The sequence below is a fragment of the Colobus angolensis genome, unplaced genomic scaffold (genome assembly GCF_000951035.1).
Source record: "Colobus angolensis palliatus isolate OR3802 unplaced genomic scaffold, Cang.pa_1.0 Scaffold226, whole genome shotgun sequence".
NCBI lineage: Eukaryota > Metazoa > Chordata > Mammalia > Primates > Cercopithecidae > Colobus > Colobus angolensis.
Window position 1 is genome coordinate 3,745,629 of NW_012115444.1, and position 24,493 is coordinate 3,770,121.

Here is a 24,493-nt window from a genome sequence, read left to right on the forward strand (position 1 = left end):
GCTCGTTGCAACCTCCACCTTCTGGGTTCGAGTGATTCTGCCTCAGTCTCCCGAGTAGCTGGGATTACAGGTGTATGCCACCATGCCTGGCTAATTTTTGTATTTTTAGTAGAGACAAAGTTTCACTACATTGGCCAGGCTGGTCTGGAACTCCTGTCCTCAAGTGATCTGCCCACCTTGGCCTCCCAAAGTGCTAGGATTATAGGCGTGAGCCACTGAAACTGGCCAAGAATCTTCTACCTCTGATTCACATGCAGGCATACCCTGTTTTATTGCACTTTCTTTTATTGTGCTTTACAGATACTGTGTTTTTTAACAAATTGGAGATTTGTGGCAACCCTGCAATAAGCAAGCCTACTGGCATCATTTTTTCCAACAACATGAGCTCACTACATGTCTCTGTGTCACATTTTGGTAATTCTCACAACACTTCAAACTTTTCATTATTATTGTATGTTATGGTGATCTGCGATCAGTGATCTTTTATGTCACTATGTTACTATCGTAATTGTTTTGGACCACTGCAAATCTTGCCCGTATAAAATGGTGAACTTAATCGATAAATACAGTGTGTGTTCTGACTGCTCCACCGACTGGCAGTTTTCCTACCTATCTTCCTCTCTTTGGGCCTCCTTATTTCCTGAAACACAAAAATATTGAAATGTGGCTGATTACTAGCCATATAGTAGCCTCTAAGTGTTCAAGTGAAAGGAAATGTCGTGTGTCTCTCACTTGAAATCAAAAGCTAGAAATGATTAAGCTTAGTGAGGAAGGCATATTGAAAACCAAGATAAACCAAAAGCTAGGCCTTTTGTGCCACTTAGCCAGGTCACCAATGCAAAGGAAAAGTTCTTGAAGAAAATTAAAAATTATTCTCTAGTGAACACGTGAGTGATAAGAAAGCAAGACATCCTTATCGCTGATATGGACAAAGTTTTAATGGTCTGGATAGAAGATCAGACCAGCCACAACATTTCCTTAAACCAAAGCCTAATCCAGAGAGAGGTCCTAACTCTCTTTAATTCTGCAAAGGCTGAGAGAGGTAAAAAAAAAAAACTGCAGAAGGAGAGTTGGAAGCCAGCAGAGGTTGGTTCATGAGGTTTTAAGGAAAGAAGCCATCTCCATAACATAAACATGCAAGGTGAAGCAACAAGTGCAGATATAGAAGCTGCAGGAAGTTATCCAGAAGATCTAGGTAAGATCATTAATAAAAGTGGCTTCATTTGCCAACATATTTTCAATGTACACAAAATAGCCTTAGATTGGAAGTGGATGACAAGTAGGACTGTCATAGCTACAGAGGAGAAGTCAATGCCTGGCTTCAAAGCTTCAAAAGACAAGCTGACTCTCTTGTTAGGGGCTAACATAGCTGGTGACTTTAAGTTGAAGCAAAGCTTATTTACCATCCTGAAAATTTTCGGGCTGTTAAGAATTATACTAAATCTACTCTGCCTGTGCTCTATAAATGGAGCAACAAAACCTGGATGATGGCACATCTGTTTACAGCATGGTTTACTGAATATTTGAAGCCCACTATTGAGTCCTACTACTCAGAAATAACGATTCTTTTCAAAACATTACTGCTCATTGACAATACACCTGGTCACCCAAGAGCTCTGATGGAAAAGTCCAAGGAGATGAATGTTGTTTTCATCTGTGATAATACAGCATCCATTCTGCAGCCCATGGATCAAGGAAAAATTTTGACTCTCAAACCTTATTAATTAAGAAATATATTTCATAAGGCTATAGCTGCCATACATAGTGATTCCTCTGATGGATCTAGGCAAAGTAAATTGAAAACCTTATGGAAAAGATTTTAGAAACTCTTACGAAGTGCTCTGGGGATAGCATAGTGAAAAATGGAGTCAAAGACACTGCGCTCATGAAGCTAATAGTCTAGTAGGGAACATCATAATTAGATAAGTAATTACATGGCCAATTAATTCATCATAATTATGTTAAATGCAATGAAGGAACAAGGTAGGGTCTAGGAGCACAAACGGCGGAAAGGCCTGGACTCCCTAGAGGAAGCTGCATTTCATCTGAGATCCAGGAGACAGCATAAGTTAGCTGGTGACTGGAGCGAGAGGAGGGGACTCAGACAAAGGAAGCCCCATGTTCCAAGGCCGTGAGCCTGCCAGTTGCAGTATGGCAAAGGATTTGGAGGAGGGCCTGAGAGGGTGTGAGGAGCTTGACTGGATAGCTTCAACCACGTAGACGTCCACCACAGAATTATTTATAAGAGTGAAAAACTAAAAGGATGAAACAAAACCACATTCCTAAATGTCTAAAAATAAAGAATTGGTTAAATAAATTACGGTGCATCCATTCAAAAGAATGAAGAAATCTTACAAAACCTCCTGTATCATAGAAGACTATCTCATGATAAAGAAAGAAATGCATTATACAGTATATTGTTTCATGAACAAAAGTTACAAAACTGTATACACTGTGTAATCCTATTTTTATTCAAGAAGAATAGTATGTACAGGCACAGAAACACCTGGGAACAGATAAGCCAACATGTTAACAGTGGTTACTTCTGGGTGGTGGGATGACACTTATCCCTTGCTTATCTACGCTGTTACAATGACCTTACACACACGCTGCCTATGGTGCTTTTGCAACAAGAATCTTTTCCTAAAAGGTGTACTATGTTGGCAGTTTGATGTAGGGTTGGAGCTCAGGGGCCCTTGGGTTGGGCAGATGGGTTTGGCTCTACCTATCATAACCCTGAAACCCTGCATACATTTTTGTGAGCCTGACTTGCTTATCTGCAAATGCGTGGTGGTTGCTGTGAGGATTAAATGAAATAATCCCTGGAAAGTCTGTGCCTAGCACAGAGTCTGGCCCATCAGTAATAGCTCCACAATGTTAACCAGTAATATTGAAAAGAAATACAACCATTGTTTACAGACGTTTATCCTAGAAGTGATTCTTCTGGCTACTCAGTTTTGTATTTAGGACTGTGTCAGAAGAAGACAGCTACACTCTACAACTGCGGTTACTCACATTGAACCCATATGGACAGCAAAGAGGGATGAGGACGAGGGCCCAGAAGCAGGCTGGGGCTGAGCAGAAGGGTTCCTAGGGCAAACCATGAGACATACAGATTCCCTCCATGGCCCACACCTTATTCCCCTCCCTCCCCTCTCTCACCCTCCCACCCTTTTCTCTCACCTTCCTCCCACCACTTCCTTGCTATTTTGGACTCTGAACTGTAAATTCCTTTGAGGTCAGAGGTTATGCATTAGACAGCTGTCCATCAGTTCCCTCACATGAAGCATCTGTTACTGAACCTGGTTTACAGCTACCCTCTTGGCTGTTATGAGCAGAGGGACCTATTGGAGACTTCCCCATTGGATGGGGCATTAGAGGAGAGTGCTAGTGATGGGAATGGAAGGGAAATGCAGACATAAGAGATATTTAAAGGGAAAATGAAAGGTCTTGGTGAAGGATGAAGAGAGCCCAAACTTTGCATCAAGCTTGCAATCCCAGCTCTAGTATTTTAAAGCTACTTTTAGCTTTATTCTCAGGCAAATTCTTTAACTTCTCTAAGCCTCTGTTTCCTCATTTGCAAAGGTAGACAATGTTGTCTACCACCTTGCTTGTTGTATTAAATGAGGTAAGGTGTGAAAATATCCAGCATGGGACCTGGCATTCTATTTAGATCCATTTTCTTTTCCTCCCTCTGGGCTTTGAGAACATGGTTGCCAGAGGAATGGTGGACCCCTTCAGAGATGTAGGGAAGTAGCAAACCAGCTTATTTCATGGGTAAAGAAGACTTTGACTTGGGGCATGTTGACTTTGAGGTGCTGTTAAATCCATCTGGCAACTTAATGAGGGATAGGTACCAGTTTCTAACCCACCTTCATAACTTATACCCATTGTTATGGGAGGATTAGAAGATGATGGCTTAGAAGGTGTGATGGTTAATACTGAGTGGCAACTTGATTGGATTGAAGGATACAAAGTATTGATCCTGGGTGTGTCTGTCAGGGTGTTGCCAAAGGAGATTGACATTTGAGTCAGTGAGGGGGAAGTTGCCAGCATGCTGTGTAGGCTGTCTCGCAAGTAAACTCAGGTGGATACAGGGCAGGACATCCACAATCCACCACTATGGCCTTATCACACTGTCTTTTTCACCTCTTTTCTTCTTATTTCTATTAGCTGCTTAAAGGCAAGCCCCAAGGAAAGCATATGGCACCGTGCCTTACACCTAACAGGTGTTCTGTCAACAAATCGATGATTGTCCATTTGCCTATGAAGACAGAGAAAAGGGAGAAAGATTAGATTCAATAACTGGAGTTCCTTGTTTAAAGCCCAAAACTGGGCCGGCTGAGCTGGCTGCTGTGAAACTCAGCTATTTGGCCAAAGCCGCACACTTCTAATCTAGATTATTTTCATGACACAGATATTACCTAGAAGTTCAGAGAGATAAAGAGACAGCATGTTCTCAGGAAAAAATCAAAAAACAAAAAAAAACCCTGAGTTTGAGAAAAAGTGGGAGAGGATTTAATGGAGGCACTTACATGTTGGACTGCAGCCTCCCATGAGTGGAGCGGCATGAATTGCCCTGGGAGGCCTTTGGCAGGGCTTCCTTAAGACAGGGCACTGGCCCATCCAGTCACACAATATTTATGCTCTTTAGACTTTAGAAGTATTTTTTGTAGTCAAAAGTGCTTCCACCCTCGACTTGCTGTGGATAGTGATTGCTAACTAAATAAAATAAAGCTAAAAGCTTATTCTGCAGGTGTGAACCCCTGCAGAAAACTATACTAGAACCTGACTGCTATGGACTGAATTGTGTCCCCCCAGAATTCATATATTGAAGTCCTAACCCCCAATACGACTGTATTTGTAGCAAGGGCCTATACAGAGCTAATTAAGGTTAAGTGAGGTCATAAGGTGGGGCCCTTATACAACACAATTAATGTCCTTATAAAAAGAGGAAGGGAGACCTCTCTCCATCAAGGGAGGACACAGAAAGGATACAGATTCCTGAAAGCCAGGAAGAGAGCTCTCAGCAGAAACTGAACTGGCCAGCACCTTGACCTTGAACTTCCCAGGCTCCAGAACTGTGAGAGAATAAATTTCGGTTGTTTAAGCCGCTCAGTTGATGATATTTGGTTATGACAGCTCCAGCTAATACGCTCATTCTAGCCCCATCCCAGCGGCCCATGCTGAAGTCCTAGAAGCAGTGTTAGCAAAATGAATCTTATACTAGAGCAGGGCTTTCTCATCTAAAAGTTTTATGATATTTTTCATCACAGCTAAGAGGGAGAATTTGGCCAAGAATTGTTATGTCCATCCCAGAATCAGTGAGCCAAGGTCCCCTAGCATGTAGCCCAATGCCTGGCTCATAGTATAAGCTCGAGAAGTGTTTGGTGGCTGTAACTTTGGAACATCCCAAGTCTAGATTGGAGGTATCTTACCTCCTTTTCCTGGGCTCTTCGGCACTGCCTTTTCTCTAATGTCACTTAATAGGTGCTAAGAAAGTGCCTCTCAAAGCTACCTACAATTATAATCTGGGTTCAAATTCCTAACTGAGTGATCTTGGGCGAGTTAAAAGTCTTAGTGTGGGCTCCTCCAGAAAAGTTCAGATCCAAGTAGGTTATATGGGAGTGACAGGAAACACTAGTGTGGTGGTAGGAAGAAGACAGGGAAAGCAAGGCAAATGATGGAGTTGCATTGTCAAGAAAGCCGCCACTGTGGACCACCGAAGCTTATCCCATGGGGGACTGTGGAAGCCAGCATAGAGCACATGCCTCAGAATCAAATCCCATCCTGCCACCAGAGGGCAAGGGAGCCAGGGCATTTATACACCAACTCCTGCCAATTATTTGGTGATAGCTGCTCCTAGAGGAAATCTATTCCCCAATACACCCGGCTTGCTGCGTGCAAGAACACACCAGACTCCAGAGGCCAGTGGAAGCTCTCGGGCCAAGATCCTGCATTTGGAAGATGAACTGGTAGGTGCTGAAATGATGAGAGCCAAAAAGATGTGGGTGGGGCACACACAGCATCTGCCATCTATAAAAGGAAGTCTAGTACCCTATTCCATTAAATGAGTTTGTAGCCGTAACACACTTGGAACAGTCTATGGTATATAAATGCTATAAGCGTGTGTGGCTGACTGTATTTTTCTTATGGGGACACAGTAATTTTCTGGTCCCATGTGCTCTGCTAGAACCTTACCACTCTCTATTCTGGGTGGAGTCTGTTTCCTCTCCCCTTGGACCCAGAGGGACTTTGTGACTTCCCTGATGCACAGTTTGTTGCAGAAGTGAAGCTGCTAGTTTCTACGGCTAGGTCATGTAAGCTGATAAGGACCCACCTGCTTTTGTCTGTCTCTCTCTCTCTCTCTCTGTGTATGTGTGTGTGTGTGTGTAGAGAGAGATACCCGAGATAGATAAAACACACACACACACACACCCTTGGGAGTCCTATACCTGAAGCCACCATGCTTCAGAGATCACATGAAGAGACAATGTAGGAACAGAGAAGTCCAAGAAGCCTCAGCTGTTGAAGTCCCCAGTGAAGTGTCACTTTGGGTATAAATGTGTATACATTTAGTGATGATACCTTTGATATGACCCTAGCCACAGCCACCTAATGACTGCAACCACCAGAGAGAACCTGAGCTACATCTGCCCAGTTACTCTCAACCTGAATTCCTGATCCACAGAAACCTGGAGAGATAATAAATAATGATTGTTATTCTAAGATGCTACATTTTGAGATAACTTCTTATGTAGCCATAGTAACTGGAACAAAAGTAAAATAAATATAATCTCACCTCCTCAACTTATAGGCCCTTCTCAGATATGAAATGAAATCTTCATATTCTAGATTCCACATTTAAGCAGGTGGGTCTAGCTCAAGCTAATGTTCTAACAATCAGATCTTGACAAGATTAGACTTTGCAATATGCAGAGGGTTTAGTTCTGGACTGGACATTGTGGTGCTTCCTCAATGTTCATTTTGATCATCTTCCATTCAAGGTTGACCTGGATATCTGGTCACTCATCCCTGCCTCCAGCAGGAGGCCCAGAATTGTCCAAGCCATTAGGAAAATTCAAGCATCTTGCCACAGTGATTGGACCACACAAGTGAAGCATAGCCAGTCAGTGGTTGGCTTTCCCCTAGGACTGGTTAGGAACGGAATAATCAGCACCACATCTGGGACTGTTGCTGAAGAATCTAGGGCATAAAGGCATTCTTTCTCCAGGAAGTGATGGAGTCAGACATGCATGCCAGAACCACTGCAATGATTTTGCTACCATGAGGGAAACCAGCCTGAGGATGGAATCAACACACAAAAGAGGCAAGACGAAGAGAATTACAGAGAAATGAATCTAGAGCCTTGATAAAATCATGCTTAAATCCCAGAATACATCTACATTTTCAGGTATGGGAGCCAAGATGTTGCTTTCATTGTTTAAACCATCTTAATATGGATATACTATTACTTGGAACCAAATGCATCATAATTAATTCTGGTACCAACACATCAGATATTGTCACAAAGCCTAATCCACTCCTGTTCTGCAGAGTTAGAAAAAAGGATCAAAGTGTAATCTATATAAACCTTTTCCAGCACTTTCTTTGGATATTTTTATATGAAACCTTGAGTTTTGCCAAGAAAATAACTACCATTTTCCTGGCTATATCTTTGATATAAATGTGCATATATTTAGTGGGTGTATTAATTTCCTAGGGGCTACTGTAAACAAAGTACCACAGATTGGGTGTCTTAGAACAACAGAAGTTTATTATCTCACTGTTTTGGAGACCGGAAGTCCGAGATCAAGGTGTCCACAGGACCGTGCTCCCTCTGAAAGCTCCAGGGAAGGATCTGTTCCAGGGCTCCCTGAGCTCCCACTAGCCTCAGGCATTCCTTGGTTGGTCGATGGGTGTGTTCTCCATGTCTCTATGCATGTCTTCCCTCTATGTGTCCGTCTCTGTGTCCACATTTTCTCTTTTCACAGTACACGAGTCATATTGGCTTAGGGCCTATTGTAACACCCCTAGTTTAACTTGATTACTTTTTTAACATCCCTGTTACCAAACATGGCCACATTCTGAGGTACTGGGGGTTAGAATTTTAGTAATATCTTTTGCCGGTGGGGAGGAGGATGCAATTCAGCTCACGACAGTATGGTAGAGGAAGTGGACAAGGAGGGTGTGCATGAGGAGGAGAAGACATCAAATACAGGAACGTTAAAAAAAAATCTTACCAATCACACAATTTTGGAGTTGTCCAAGTGTAAGAAGGCCGATATTCCTGCTTTGACTTGTAGAGACTGGGGTTCCTGACTGAAGACACTTTCTCTGCAGAGATACGGGGATAGAGATGAACACAGAGCCTGTGTTGCCTCTTTTTTCTAGCCTAGATGTTTTCCTTATAACGATTTCTGTTTTGTTGGGTGGTTTCTTTCTTTCTTTCTTTCTTTTTTTTGAGGGAATACACACAAAGCTTTGACTTATATTATTCTCATTGCATCCAACTGAATGAAATTTATGAAGCCTCTTGCACAATGTATTCATTGTTTGGGTTGGGATAATTGAAGTGTCAGGAATATTTGCTTATTGAAAACAACCCAGGATGGCCCTGTTCACCCAACTGGACCAGGGCCACAATACATGCCACATTCTGGACAGCTGTGTCCTATTGTCTTCTACAGCAGGGGCACCTTCCCAGGTAGATTAATTTCACACCTGGGAAAGAGCAGTGGGTTAAGAATTAGAGGGCATTATTTCTAGTGTGGACTTCACAATTCACTCACTGTGTGACTTCGAATAAATCATTTAATGTCTCTGGACTTCAGAGTTTAATGGACATAAATAACATGGTGTTTTCTACCTCATAGGGATACTGTGTAGCTCAAAAAGGAGAATCTATATGAAATACTTTAGAAATCATAATATGCCATCCAAATGTGTATGATTTATAATAAAAATTAATCATGTCTACTTCTGCTCAAAGTAGAACTTTGAACTAGGGAAGAAAATGGGCCAATGTTCTCATTATTCTCCATTTTCTCCCCAAGATCCATCCTCCACACTTTTCTGACCTGCTCTGTACCTTGGGAGACTGAGCACTGCAGATTGCACTGGCTAGACTTCATTGTCTTGTGGCTTCCGGGTGGTTTGGCTAATGAGAAGTGCTTATAGGAAATAGGGAGGTGGGAGGAGAGAAACATTGGGGTATTTATTCGTTTTACTCTTCTGGGCAGTAGCTGTGTTCTCCTATAGCCACCACTCCGATTGGGCAACTGGTTCTACCCCTTTGGCCCTCTTTAGGCTTCAAATAACTCCATTCCCTCTGCTCCCCTTTGGGATGAGGAGGATGACAGTGTATGAATGTGGCTGGTCCTCAGTGCCTGACTCTGCAAATGGCCTCTGCATCAAATCTCTTCAACACTTTGAATGCACCGTCTGGTTCTCAAGGGACTCTGACACAGGCAGCATCATGACCATGATGTGGGCGATAGCTCAACTCTTTCTGAGGGAATCCTCTCTCTCTTTGGGAATGGTCTGAGTTTTCTCTTTTCTTTAGCCATTGAGCAGGTCTGCAATGTGATGTTTCTCTTGTAGAAAAAAGCACCAGTGCATCAGGAAGAGATATAAGGATTAGAGGCCTTCACTGTCTTCCAACAGCAATTCGAAGGTTTCATTAGGTTTCCCAGGAGGCCAGGCCTCTGTTCTTTCTCTGGTACCTCCTGCCCCTTCCTATATTCAGGCATTTTCCGAGTTCAGTCTGCCCTTCTCTGGAGGTTACCCCCAATCTTTCGTCTGCCCTCATCTCTTGCCTGTGCCTTCAGGGCTCCTCAGTGACTCTCCATGTGGAACACAGCCTCTTTTCTCTTTCCCACACCCCAGCCCCAGCTTTCCTATTTCTGTTCATGCTGCCCAGGCTTGGAATTCCAGCTCATCTCTCACACCTTTAGTCACTCCTTATGTGCCAGCAGGCACCAAGAGCATTGCTTTCTCCCTTCCCACGAGTCCCTGCAGCCCTCCCTGCACTCTCAGTGTCTCATTACTGGACCTCTCTTTAGTTCTGAGTTTCTGTGACAGGATGTCCAGTCAGCCTTCCTGCCTACAGTCTCTCCTCAATCCTCTACAGACAATAGACTTCTGCCACCTTCGTTTTCCTAAAACTTGGCTTCCATTGTGCCCCTTCTCTCTATGAAAACCTTCAGTGACCCTGCTGTCCACCATACAAAGTCTGAACTCCTGACCCTGACATTCAAAGCCCTGCACAGTCTACTTCTTGGCCTACTTACTACCTTACAAGCCCACTCTCCTCTCGCTGCTACCCTGTGACTACATCAGGGGCTTTCCAGCCTCCACTGCCCCAGAAATGCTGCCCTCCTCCCTCCTGGCGTGAACCTTGCCTGTTCTTCCAAGCTGAACCCCAATGCCACTTGCTCTCTGAAATCTTCCTTGACCACTACAAGCGACATTGAGGCTTCTTTTCTTTCAACCCCTCTTCCTTTTCTTTCAAGTTCCGGGACATATTTGCTGAACTGAACTTCGGCTCCTAAGAATGTTGTTTGCATTAGCCATTTGAGACTTTTAGCTCCCTGACTTGTATTGCTGTGCCATTAGAATGCGATTTGGACACACGTGTCTTGCATAGTATTAGGCCCTTACTATTTACCGAATGAATATATAAATATGGGAAACATATCAACTTATCCGAACTGCTGATCATTAAGAGATTAGACACATATATGTATTTTTGCAAGCTCATAGGTCCCTGACACTAAAGTCATACATCTACTCAGGTAGGCTTTGTGTCTAAAAAGGAACAGGGATGATGATGACAAACAATAAAATATCTACCACTTCCTGAATACCTGCTGTGTGCCAGTGCTTCACATGTAAAATCTCTTTTAATCTTTTAAACCAACTTATATTAGTATTATTACTAACTGTACTTTATGAACCAGGAAATGGAAGCTCAGAGTGACTAAGCAAATATATCTAGTAGGGGGCAAGGCTGAATTTGAACCTGAGTCTGAGAATGCTCAAGTCTGTTCTATCAACCAATCAGCAGGCAGCTTTTAGAAGTATCCTGCAGGAGTCCCCGGGAGTGTGGAGTATTTAGTGTGTAATGCATATGTGGCACTTGTCTACCTCATCTTCCTTCCAGTGAGGGCAGGAATCCTATCCTGCTGCTGTCTGTATCTTCACAGTGATGCCTACGACTTGGCTTTGCATATAATCAGCACTCACTAATGATTTATTAGTTGATTTTCAGCTCTCCTCCACTTTATACTTGAATTTCAAGTGTTTTTGTTTTTGTTTTTTTGTTTTTTTTTTGAGACAGGGTCTTGCTCTGTCACCCAGGCTGGAGTGCAGTTGTGCGATCATGGCTCATTAGAGCCTCGAACTCCCAGGCTCAAGTGATCTTCTCACCTGAGCCTTCTGAGTAGCTGGGACTACAAGCATGTGCCACCATGACTGACTCAAGTGGTTTTTTTGTTTGTTTGTTTGTTTTTTTCTCAAAGGATCTGGCCAGGATTGCACTATAGATTTGAATGGGAATTCTCTTTCCACCTACCAATACCATAAAATCTTTAGTTAATGTAATTATTTGTCTCTACAGGTCTCCCCTTGAAGGGGCTTGGTACTGTGTCAACTTAGCTAAGTTGGAAATATTTCCCAGAACTCTCTTCCCTGTATCATTGTAGATTAGGACTGACCACAAGAGAAATTTGCATGAGACTGGGAAGGCAGAAGGGAAGGAAGCAGTAGCCACTCTTTGTGGATTGGTGTAGGTATCAGGCAGACCCCATAGCTCATGCTGACCTAATGGCTCATCCTCTTGGCATGGAGCAGTGCCTGGGCCTGCAACTCCTTCAGTTCCTACCCAATCTCCTCCTTCAGATTCTTGAGTTGCAAACTTACTGTGTGTGCAGTCTCATGGAGAAAGTGTTGGCTTCTGCAGGTTCCCCGCATTGTCAAAATTGGAGGCAATAAGACGCATATGTGGGGTCAATTCTGTCCTCATTGTTCTGAAGCAGGAGAATAGGTCCTGGAGGCAGGAAATGGAAGGCCAATTCATGCTGACTTCCTAGAACTAAATCAAATGGAAAACCCCAACTTTCCATGCCTAAGTAACAAAAGGACCAGATGCTACTCCCTTTGCACTGCCCCCCACTGTCCTTCTGCATGGCAGATGAAAAATTGAAAGTAGCTCTGATAGTCCCCTCCTGCAATCAGTCAGACTGGTCATGGGCCAAGTCTTCATTTGCATAGGGTGTAACTTTGTAACTTCACTTCAGCCTCTGATTGGTCACTTTCTACAACAAATCAGACTGGTTGCAGGCCACTACTTCATTTACATAGGGTGTACACCTAGTAACCAATGAGAAAACTCTAGAGGGTATTTAAAGGTCAGAAAAATCTGTAACCAGGTTCTTGAGCTGCTTGCTCAGGCCAGCTCCTACCTTGTGGAGTGTGCGTTCATTTTCAATAAATTGCTTTTGTTGCTTCATTCTTTCCTTGCTTTGTGCATTTTGTCCATTTTTTTCATTCGAGATGCCAAGAACCTGGACACCCTCCACTGGTGACAGTTCTAGTTTTTCTCACGCTTTCAGTTAATGTTGCTCTCCTCACATTAGATGCAGCCTTCTTTCCTGATTACCAGAGCTGCCCAGCTACAGCAGCTTTAGGCCCCCACCAGGTAAAGAAGCAGCTTGCCATCACCCCCGTCACCAGCTCCCACAATCGTGCTCATCTTAATAACAAATCCCTTGTTCCGTATCACTCAGAGTGGCCCTGCTTCTCCGATTGAACCCTAGTGGATTCATCCCTCTTCCCTGAGTCCCCAGGATATGGTGTCTGTGGTCACATGGCCACCTCAAAGAAATGTGTTTATGGTAATTGGGCAAAGTCACTGTTAAAGCAGGAGGAAAGCCTAGAATGGGCAAGCTTCTCACTCTTACCCTTTCCCTCCCCACAAGGCTATGCTGTTTCCCAAGGCAGGGGCTAGATCCATCTGTCTTATAGTGAAACCCAACTTAAGACACTTCAGTATTATTCAGGTCTCTACCTGCCTCAGCACACCTGGGCTGAACTCAGCTTTGATGTCACTGCGTTTGGAGGTTGTGTAGCTACCTTTTTTTTTTTTTTTTTTTGAGACAGAGTCTCGCTTTGTCGCCCAGGGTGAAGTGCGGTGGTGCCATCTTGGCTCACTGCAAGCTCCGCCTCCCGGGTTCACGCCATTCCCCAGCCTCAGCCCCCCAAGTAGCTGGGACTACAGGTGCCCGCCACCTCGCCCGGCTAATTTTTTTTTTTTTTTTTTTTTATGTTTAGTAGAGGTTAGCCAGGATGGTCTCGATCTCCTGACCTCGCTATCTGCCCTCCTCAGCTTCCCAAAGTGCTGGGATTTGTGTAGCCACCTTTGACCTTTAGTGGTTGCTCTCAGATATCACTGGCATCCAGGGTACCTGTGCATGGAGGTGGACTTGTAGTTAATCACAGGTGGACTAGAGTACGAGGTTGCCTAAGGGGCTGTGTCCCAGAGGCTCTGAAGACTGCTGTTCAAAGGTATCTGCTTTTAACCAGGTGTTTGAAAATCTAAATGTCACCATTAATAAGCCATCCCTGTGGATTACTCTTCCTGGTGTCTGTTATTAAAAAGCCATAAACCTTTGATAAAAGAATCATTTGCAGAGTGTAGTAGAAAGAATGTGGTTTCTGGAATCAGGTGGCTCTGAAATCAATCTACTTCTGCCATTTAAAATAGCTATGAGGCTGCAACAAAATAATTATTTAACCTCTTCATGCTGCAATTTCCTCACCTATTAAAGTGAGGATATAATATCCAATTTGATATCCAAGAAAACAAATGTGAAAGTATCTAACCCAATGCTTGTCACGTAGGTGACCCTGAATGAATGTTAACATTTACTCCTGATTTCCTTTCCTTGAACTAAATAATGCCTTGGAATTCCTAGCAAGGCCCTGAATGGACATCGTTGCTGTTGCTTTCTCATCACAGCTGGGATCTAGTGGGTGAGAGAGTGAGGGTCTACTGTGAGTGTGTATGTGTGTTTCAGTAGGATGGGGAGAGAGAGAGCGCGCGCGCACGGATTAGAGTTAATAGCTAGTTTTAGAAGAGAGATTAGGTTATCAGAAGAGGATTTCAAAAAGCTAGCTTATTTCCATCCACCTTTCTCCATTTTTGTTTCCGCTATCTTAATTCAAGTTGCCTTCTCCTTCCTGGATTACTTCAATAGTCTTACCTGGTTCTTCTGACTGTTCTGATCTCTTTTTAGTTTATTCTCTTCTTGGAAGCCAGTGATCTCTTTTAAATGTAAATCAGATCTTACTTAACCCTCTGACCCTTTCTATTATACTTGGCATTCATCTAAACCCTAATCATGGCCTGGAAAGTGCTCTATAGCTTGGTCCCTGTCTACCTTACTCCCTCAGCCTTCTCTCCCTCCTTCCCTCCCACTCAGTAACTTTTATTTACACTAGAATTCTCCCAGCTCCTTGGGCCAGTCAGCTCAAGACCTTTACTCATGCTTCTCTCTCTCTCTCTCTTTCTGTCTCTCTCTCTCTCTCTCTCTCTCTCTCTCATACACACACACACACACACACACACACACACACACACTTCCACTTCCATGTGTTCCCATTATACTTAATTCTGCTGGCTGACTCCTATCCAACCTTCACATCTTTATTCAAATGTGATTTCTTCAGAGATTTTCCAGACTTCCCAAACAAAAGTAGGCTTCCTTCTTGTTCTTTCTTGAAAAACATCTCGTGTGTGTCTTGTATATTTTTCTTCTTATAGTCTCTATCAGATTTCGAAGTGATAGAATTGTGTGTGTTGTTTTCTTTCTGAAGTGTTGCTTCTCCTATTGACTGAGTCCACAACAGTCCCATTTTCCCATCGTGTTGCCACCAGCCAGCCCACTGCTCGGCACAGTAGTCTCAATAGTGCTGGTTAATGTTGAACAAACACAGTGTCACCCTGGGACAAGTCTATCTGTATGGGATTCAGATTTTCTCTCCTTACAAAGGAGCCACAATTCTTGAATTTGAGTCTTATAAAAGCCACCTAGAAAACCACACATCCTGTTTACCTCTATATTTAATTTTTTGTTTCCTACTTTTTCATTTTTAAATTGAGGCATATTTTGCACAGAGTAAAATGTACAAATATTAAGTGTGCAGATGGTGAGTTTTTCATACATACACACCCATGGAATCGTTATTCCAATCAAGATATAGAATAGTCCAGCATCCAGTAGGCTGCTTCATGTCTTTGCAATTCTATAACCTCTACCTGCACACTAGATAAGGTAACCACTACTCTGATCTCCTCCTCTGTGGATTAGTTTTGTCTGCTTCAAAATCTTATGTCAATGGAATCATACAGTGCATATATTTTGGTGTCTGGCTTCTTTGGCTCAACATGTTTTGGGATTAATTCAAGTTGCTGTATGTAGCAACTGGTTTTTAAAATAAATTATTGAATTGCTGAGTAGTCTTTCATTGAATGTTTAATTTCCCCATTTGACTATTGCTGGACATTCAGTTGATTCAAGTTTGGGCAATTATGGACATTCTTGCATATGTCTTTTGGTGGATGTCTCTTTGGGTTTAGAAGTAGGAGTGGAATTGGTGGGTCTATACATCTTTAAGCCAGGCTCTTTTGTCTTCTGCTTCAGCCTTCACAAAAATCATGGCACAGCTCAGCCACAATTTTCCAATGTGATAAGGCAGAGGTGGTTATCTACATCGTGGCAGGCTTTTTACCTGCAAGAATCCTTCATATGGATAAGTTCATTTCATGGGTTTCTGTCAAGGTCATTTAACTGTTTGATGCTGAGTCTGTGGTCCTGATAGTGTCCCAGAAAATGTCACAGGATCTTTAGGGTGTCACTTTGCCAGCTGGAAACCTGTGTGGTCAGTGGAACCTTTGCCCATGTTTTCCTCGGGACCCCTGGGCTCATTCCACCCACTTGGCCCAGCAGGCTGCACTCAGCTCTAGCTACTGGCCAGATTCCACGCCTACCAAGGGGGAGCCATGTGCGGAGTGGTGAGGGGTGTGTGAATTTGAACAGGTACTGGCCACTGCACACAGCCTGGCATGCCGGCTGCAATGGGGAAGCCAACTCCAGGCACTGGCTCTGTGCGAGGCTGATGGTGGACCAGGCGTATTGCAAGCAACTTCTATTGTGGGCACCAAGAAACATGGTGGTGCCCAGAAGTTTGGAGACACCAGTAACCACAGAGCCCTAAAGAAGGTGTCACAACAGTGGCCTGAGGAGCCCCTACGTCTGAACTCCTTGAAGGGCCACAGCTCTTCTCTCATCATGGAGAGCGGGGGTTGTGTTTTAACCATTTGTATTATAGGTCTTTCAGTCCCACCATTTGATAGGTCCCAAGTTTTTGTCTTGTGTCTAGGAAGAATGGAGTGCCTGGACAACTGGAAGGTGAGAAAGGTGGAGAGGAGCTTCACTGAGTGACAGAACAGCTCTCAGGAGACACAGAGTGGGTAACTCCTTTCCACAGACAGGTTGTCCTGGCAAGTGTCCAGCTCTCACTGGAGAGGAGACCCATGGTGGGTAGCTCCTACGTGCAGGCAGGTCATCCTGAAGTGTCAAGGAGACCGGAAGTGGGTAGCTCCTTCCCACAGCTGTTAGTCCTGACTTCTGTCTGAGTCTGGCTGAGTCCAGGGTTTTAATGGGCTCAGAAGGGGGGAAGTGTGTGCTGACTGGTTCATGCGCAGCCATGGGCAAGCCTGGAAAAAGCACCATAAGATCTCACTCTGGGCCTCGGACTCCACCCGGAACTGGCAGCCTGGTCCCCAGGCTTCAGGCTGTCCCTGGCTTGAAGGTGGAGTTTCACTAGAGACCTGCCCCTTTCTGGCCAGGAACCTGCCTGCCTCTCACAATCAACATGCTATCCATGATGCCTTGGCTGTTTGTGCCAAGGGGCGCAGGCCTGTGCTGAGCCACCTTCAGCACCCCCAGCCTCCCTCTGGCACTGTTGGTGCCCAAATTCTGGAGGAGGCCGAGGTAGGGGATGGGGTGCGGGTCTGGCATATCAGTGCTGCCCTGAGCACCCCCACCCTTCCAGGTTGCGACAGTGCACGAGCTTGCACACAACTTTGCTCCAAAATCAGAGCTAGTACCAGGAGTGGGGAGAGACCAGGGAGCAGCAGCAGACATTTCCTAGCCTGCAGGGGCAAGGGAGGGCTTCCTGGCCCTAAGAGAAGGGGGATGCCTGGGTCCAGAGCTGCGGCTGGTTGCTGCAGGGGTGCCTGAGAACACAGGGCTCCCTCCCCACCAACTCGGTGGGAGGCAGGACTCCCACCTGTTCCTGGCCTGGGTAGCTCCGCAGAGCATGCAGCCCTGGCTGCGCCTCCCCTGCTGCAGCTGGCATCCCCACAGCGGCCGCTCCAGATGAGCTGCTGCCACCATCAACAGGCCACAACAATTTAAAATCATAATCTGAAGGGCTCCTGCCATTGGAGCTTCATCAGACACCATGATAAATTATCTCTAAAGTAGTAATCTGAGCCAGTAAGAAAACATTATTCTATTCATTTAAATCACTGAATTACAGACACATTTCATGGGAATGTTTTTCTAATTACAATGATCCTAAGATAATTGCTTTGGCCATTTCTATGAAACACTGTAGCTATTCCTGATGTATTATTTATTCATTGGTTTATTGCCAGGAGTAATATTGACTGTTTGCTGTATCCCTGTCATGGGAGGCTTTCTGCCATAATTGTGTAGTAATTTTTTGCCCTGTCTACAGGAACACATAGGGTTAATAAGCTGTGGCCATTAGACAACATTCACCAAATTCTGGGTGCCCTTTCCCCAAAAGGTAAGTTACACTAAAGGAAGAAAGGTATAATCTCTGCAAATTCCCTGCTAAAAATCTCCTTCTCTAGAAAGGATATTTACTTGTTGTTTTCACGTTTCTCCTTCCAAAGAATTTACAAACATTTCCCTTAATTTCCTGCATGAGACCAGAAAATTTCAGCTTTTGTCCCAGGCAAGGGAATAACCATAGTTAGAACATCTTTCCCATTTGAGGCAGTGGGCCACTTCTCCCCTAGACCACAGAGGGCCCACCTCTCTGTCTGCTCTTAAGAATTCAAGAGGCTTATCAGCCTGGGAGGCTGGGACCACCCAGATGGAGATGAAGTGAACTTTCAGCAGAGAGAGGGAAGCACCTGGAAAATACCTGGATTCTGCTTTGAGTGGAAATGCAGAGACAACCACATGTTTTGGACACCCACCTCTCAGTGTCCTGGAGTCCTAAGACATCCTTCTCATTGTGATGAAAAGTACTCCATCAAAAGGGAAATACCACCCAAATTTGGCTAAATCCTGAAACAGAATTAAATGACCACATTGAATTCTCATGACAAGTCTTTGAGGAAGATGTCATCATCATCCCCAATTAAAAATTTTATTTTTTTACTTTTATTTTATTTTATTTTTGAGATGGGATCCTGCTGCATCACCCAGTCTGGAGTGCAGTGACACAATCTCAGCTCACTGCAACCTCGGCCTACTGTGTTCAAGTGATTCTCCTACCTCAGCCTCCCAAGTAGCTGAGACTACAGGCATGTGACACCACACCCAGCTAATTTTTGTATTTTTAGTAGAGAAGGGGTTTCATCATGTTGGCCAGGTTGATCTTGAACTCCTGACCTCAAGTAATCTACCCACTTTGGCCTCCCAAACTGCTGGGATTACAGGCATGAGCCAATGCACCTGGCCCCAATTCAAAATTTTAAACTGAGGCTCAGAGAGGCTGAGTATCCTGACTAAGGTCACACAGCTTCTAGGTGATAGAATGGGGATTCGAACCCAGGGAGCCCAACTCCAGCCTGAGGGACTGAGAAAGAGTGAGCTCCAATTCAGGGTGTCATCTTCCCATCCTCCACTCCACCTTTTTAAGCCTCATCTGAAAATATCATACAAGATCACCTTTACCGCACAGAGGAGAGGAAGAAACAAATAAATATGGGGGAGGAGGAAATGGAAAATAGAACTCCCACTGGGGTCTGGCTATTAATGTGTCTGCCCCATTCCGACACTTGAATAGGTCTGGTTCTGAGTCTGCTACTGAAAGGAACCAAAAATGACCTTGAATTGAAACTCCTGCATAGGGAGGTGCTGTGATGAACTCGGAGAGAGCACAGCACGACTCTGCAAGTGCATTCAGCACAACGTCATGGTTGCTTTCAGTCGGCCAGGGGAATGCTGATGAGGTGGTTTCCAGATTTGATGAATTACCTGACTGCCAACACCAAACTCAGGTTTTCCTCTCTGCAGGATGGAGAGGCTGGAAGGCGAGATGGTCTTTCCAAGGGGGAGCCTGTTTCATCAGTGGCTTCTATAGACATGTTGACTTTGTGGAAGAACCCCAGTTAACAGGAACATAGGGAGGGGTTTTCTTCAGTAAGTACCAATGTCAGCCAATCCCTTACCTCTGTGATCTCATCTCCCATTGTTTTCTCTGCTTTCTCTGCCTCAGCCACACTGCCTTTTAATGTCCCTGGAACATGCCAGGCACAGTCCTGCCTCAGGGCCTTTGCATGTGCTCTTTCTGCTGCCTGGAACCTTTCCCCCAGATACTCCCATGGCTCGCTTCCTCTCCTCTCATGCCTTTCCTCAAATGTCCTCTTCTGAGTGAGACCTTCCCTAGTGACCTGTTCTAGCAAAAATTGCATTGTGAACTCCACCTCCCTCAACACGCACACATACACATTCCCACTCCCCTTCTGGTTTAGTTTTCTTGTTAGCACACTCTACCTTATAATCTCCTACGCATAATACTGACTTACCTTGTTTTTGACTGTCTCCGTTAGCTGAAGGTAAGCTCCATGGAGGCAAGGATTTTAATCCGTTTGGTTCCTCTCTATATTCCAGCACCTAGAAAAATAAGTAGCTAGCGCTCAATAACAACATGTTGATCCGTGCACGGTGGCTCACGCCTGTAATCCCGACACTTTGGGAGGTCAAGGTGGGCGGATCACCTGAGGTCAGACATTTGAGACCAGCCTGGCAAACATGGTGAAACTCCATCTCTACTAAAATGAGCCGGGCGCACACCTGTAATCTCACCTACTCGGGAGGCTGAGGCAGGAGAATTCCTTGAACCTGGGAGGTGGAGGTTGCAGTGAGCCAAGATCATGCCACTGCACTCCAGTCTGGACAACAAGAGTGAGACTCTGTCTTGAAAAAAAAAATGTTGAATGCACAAATGAATGAATTTATTAATCCTAGCCCTGCCTTTTAGTAACCAGGCAGGCTGTAGAGAGTTAGTTAACTTCCTTTCTAAGCCTCATTTCTGCAACTGTAAATTTAGAATGAAAATTCCTGTTATCTTTGTGAGCTGTGCTTTTTCAATAGGATTACAAAAGGACACACCCAGCACAGTACTCACGTGGACTCAGTAAGAATTGGCTTAATGATTTACATTGTGAGTTCAATGAAAGAATTACCAATAATAGTGACAAGCGTTTGTAGAGTATTTCTATGAGCCAGGCACTATTCTAAGCAGGTATGTTTATTAACCCATTTAATCTTTGCAACATCCTGAAATGTATGTGCTGTTATCATCACCATCCTAGCTTTAAAAATAAAGAAACTGCAGGGGTAACTTTCTCAAGGCCACATGACTAATAAATCATAGAGCTTGGATCTGAACTCAAGCCTCTCTATTTCCAACGTCCATATCTTACCCACTTCAACATACTGCTTCCCTATAGCAAGAAGATGTAATTTACATAACAGAGGCACAGGAAATTCCATTTAAGTCATGAAACCTCCTATTTACAAATTTTAATTTTTAAACTTGTAAGGTGTCTTCTTGGATCAAATGTGATAATAATTCAATTTCTAAATCAACTGGAACATTTAGATGGAGGCCAAATTGTATTTAACTCCAAGCCATGAAACATCTTTGGCCATGAAATGCTACCATTGTGGAGCTTTTTGTAAACTATGTTTTATTTAGACACACTCTGTATGAACATATATAAGACACAGTTTTAAATAGACAGCATTGTCATTTAGTTTCCAAAGCTGAGTGGAAATAAAAACCAGGGCCATGTAGACACACCCTAAACCTAGCACCTGCTTTTGAGGCTGCTTCAAATAATATCATCCTGATTTTTCTTGTGAATTGGCTTCGATCACTTATGATTCCTGTGCATCTAGCATGTCTCATAACCGGCAGTCATTCATAGCCTATTTTAAGTGTGAGCATTCAAATGCTAGGTTTCGTTCATGAGCGGCAACTCTGTTCACGGTGCTGGCTCTACAAGTCACTGCACACTCAACAGGGAGGTGCATACACATAAACTTTCCAAATCGTCTTTAAAAGTTTTCAGTTCCCTTTTTTCTTTTTTTGGCGTCTATTGCCTTCCCAGTAATGGCTAAGACATTGTCAGTTTGTCTTGCTTCTTGTGATTTCTCCAGATGGCCTTATGGCCCAGGAGATCAGTTGGGACCAGGTGTTAATATCCCACTAATTTTAATCTGGCTTTTATTTTTTGTTGCAAGAAACAGAAATCTATTCAAGCCAACTCAAGACAAAGGGATTTCACATATTGTATTACATTACATTATTTTAAAATGACAAATCCAAGAGCAGGAGCCATGTCAGACACTGGCCTCAAGGAATCCAGAACTCAAAGGTGCTTCTAGATTCAAGGAAGCTCCCAGGTGTTCCACAGTAGGAGTTCATGGATGTTTGATTTCTATGGTTAAGCAACAAATGCCATGTCTTTTTCTGCTCCGAGTACTAACTGATGGCTATTTGTTTGTTTCAAGTTTAGGGCCCTAAAAGAGAATCTGATTGGTGCAGTCTATCTTTCAAAGCAGTCTGCACCTCCCTCTTCAGCCTATGTGTTGTCTGCCATTGGCTCAGGTGCCTGCCAGGACCAATCATCTATGGATGGAGGAAGTGGGGCACTGGGTACTGAGTGTGGCTTCCTGGGCCTGTCCCTTTGGCAGAAAGTGTGGGCAGTTTGGGTCCCCTCAGAAGAGGCTGTAGGTGGGTTGGCACAGTATTGACCTTTCCACAATACCATTGTGCAAGACAGACACTGATGTCATATAGCCAAGACATACAGTGGTGTACCAAGGTAAGATGATATTATATTGACAAAGATACAAATGCAACTCAGAAAGACATCTGTAAAGCCACATGCATGGATCTTTGCAACTAGCATGCTTAAAACATGAAACAAATACCATTATTCCTTTGTGATGTATTTTATCTAAAAATATTTATTCTTTTGCCCAAGTTTAGCTGTCAAAGCTCCATGGCTTTCTCAGGCAGGGCCACCCAGTTTTGGTGAGCGGACTGCATTTGGCACAATTTCAGCCCATGCCATTCATAGAGATTACAATGGGATGACTAAACTGAAGCCACATTAGCCTTTGCAGTTGCCAGCCAGTTATTGAGGTTTTGTTGTGATTAAGCTAGTGAAAACCTATTGATTTGTCATTACCATTGACTCAGTATCTATAATGCTGTGGGCTACAGCTTTAAACATAAGCAGAATGAATACCCACATAACTTCAGAGGTCCCGTGTGTCAAATATATTATGCACATGGTATTGGTGATCTCTCCTTTGAAGACTGGCCCACTTCTACCCAGGGTCCCTGTAAAACAATGTCTCTATGATGGGACATTTTGATTGAGGTAGGAAGGTTAAGGAGCATGAGCTGCGATCCAGGACTGGAGGCCTTGCTGCAATGTGTGTAATGGTTGTGGTGGGGGCAGGGGAGAGGAGGTGCTCATATAAAGGCAAAAAGCATGGCAAACTTGGCTTGCATGACAGTTCTGGTGAATGAAACCCCCTAGACAAATACCAAATACTTGGGTTTGAGGTAATTGTCTTAAGACAATTCACTACTGATGGTGGCATCGGTGATCTGCATTTGTATGAACTGCAGTCTCTATTTTTGAGTTCTCAGCAGAAACCGTTCTCTCTTGTCACCTGGGGTGCACAGCCTTCTAGGTGTGTTTTTCTTGTGCCCCACATCACTTTCTGTCTATATTTTTAAAATATCTACCTGATTTTTCTTCACCTTGATGAAAATTTCTTTTAAGACAAAATCAATGTCTGATTCATCCTGGTGTTCCTGCCATGGCTTGGAACATGCCAGGCATTTAATAAATATTTGTTGGATGAATGATAGTAAGAACCTAAAATGCCTTTTGAGTCACCAAATTGACCATGATCCATGTTGCACTCTCTGCTCAGTGACAGTATTTGGCACAGGGAAATGTCTGAGATGGCATCATTGCCAATCAAAGCTAATTTCAGAGTCAAGTATAACTTTGCAAATATCTCTAATGTAGTTACTGTGAAAACACCATCAATATATCTTGTAATATGTGGAAGGGTGTACAGAATCCATTGATTACCAGAACAAAGATGGAATTCCTAGGGACAGATCAGGAAAGTTCTTTGAGTGAAGACAAAGAGAAGGAGGAAGATGTAGAAGAGGAGGAAAAGGAGTAGGAGAGGAGGATAATAGCTGACATTTATTGACAGTGTGTTATGTGCCAGGCCTTGTCATAAGTATTTTGTATGTATTCGCTCATTTAATACTCACAGACGCCCTATGGGGAAGGTACCATCATCCCATTTTACAGATGAGTCTGGTGCAAAATAGGGCAGGTTGCCTTTCAGTCCACATAGTCTGCTTTGCGGGACTCCTGGGGCTCACTTCTCCTGAGGTCTTCCTCTCTCCCTCTCTTTCTGTTCCTTGACCTTCTAAGGAGGCCTTGGGTAGTCAAGGTGATCATTGTAATTTCATCTTAGGGGGCTATGCTGACTCTTTACTGGTCTCTTGGAGGTAATCCTAGATCTTCAATATTTTTCAAACAGTGTCTGTAAAATGGAGAAATCCATTTCTTGCTGATATTTAGTGCTCTGAGAGCATAACACTGATGCAGTATTTTTTCAAAACAAAGCAAAATCCTCCTTCACAGGTTTGAGAATGGGAAGAGATGAAGGGAGAGGAGGAGTCAGACAGCCCTGACCTGCCACAGCTGTGTGAGTAACCACTACAACAGTCACTGTGTCTGCTTGGGCAGATCCATTCTTCTAGTCTTGCCAGATGAAGGCATTCACTGCCTTGGATCTGCTCTGACTTTCAAAGACATTACTCTAAAAGCTTCAATATTACTTGGCTAAACAATACCCACTTCCCAGGAAGGTCTCTTTATTTCCCATCTGTTTTGATTGTTGACATTTTGGTTTGGCAGTAGGGAAAGTCTCCTCACCAGAAGCTGGAGCCCATGTCTGAGGCAGAGAAGCTAAGTCGATGGCAGAAAGGTTGGATTTGTTCCTAACAGACTGAAAAAAATTTACCCTTCCAGGAACTTAGGTATCCTGTGTCCAAACTGCACACGCAGGAGCAAAGATGACATAATTCTTCAGATATTTTTAATATACTT

General features: G+C 43.8%; 1 pseudogene; it reads right to left on the minus strand.

Annotated features, from left to right (window-relative positions):
* Positions 1-4,169: 4,169 nt before the first annotated feature.
* Positions 4,170-19,942, minus strand: LOC105513257 (annotated as a pseudogene).
* Between the last annotated feature and the right edge of the window lie 4,551 nt (positions 19,943-24,493).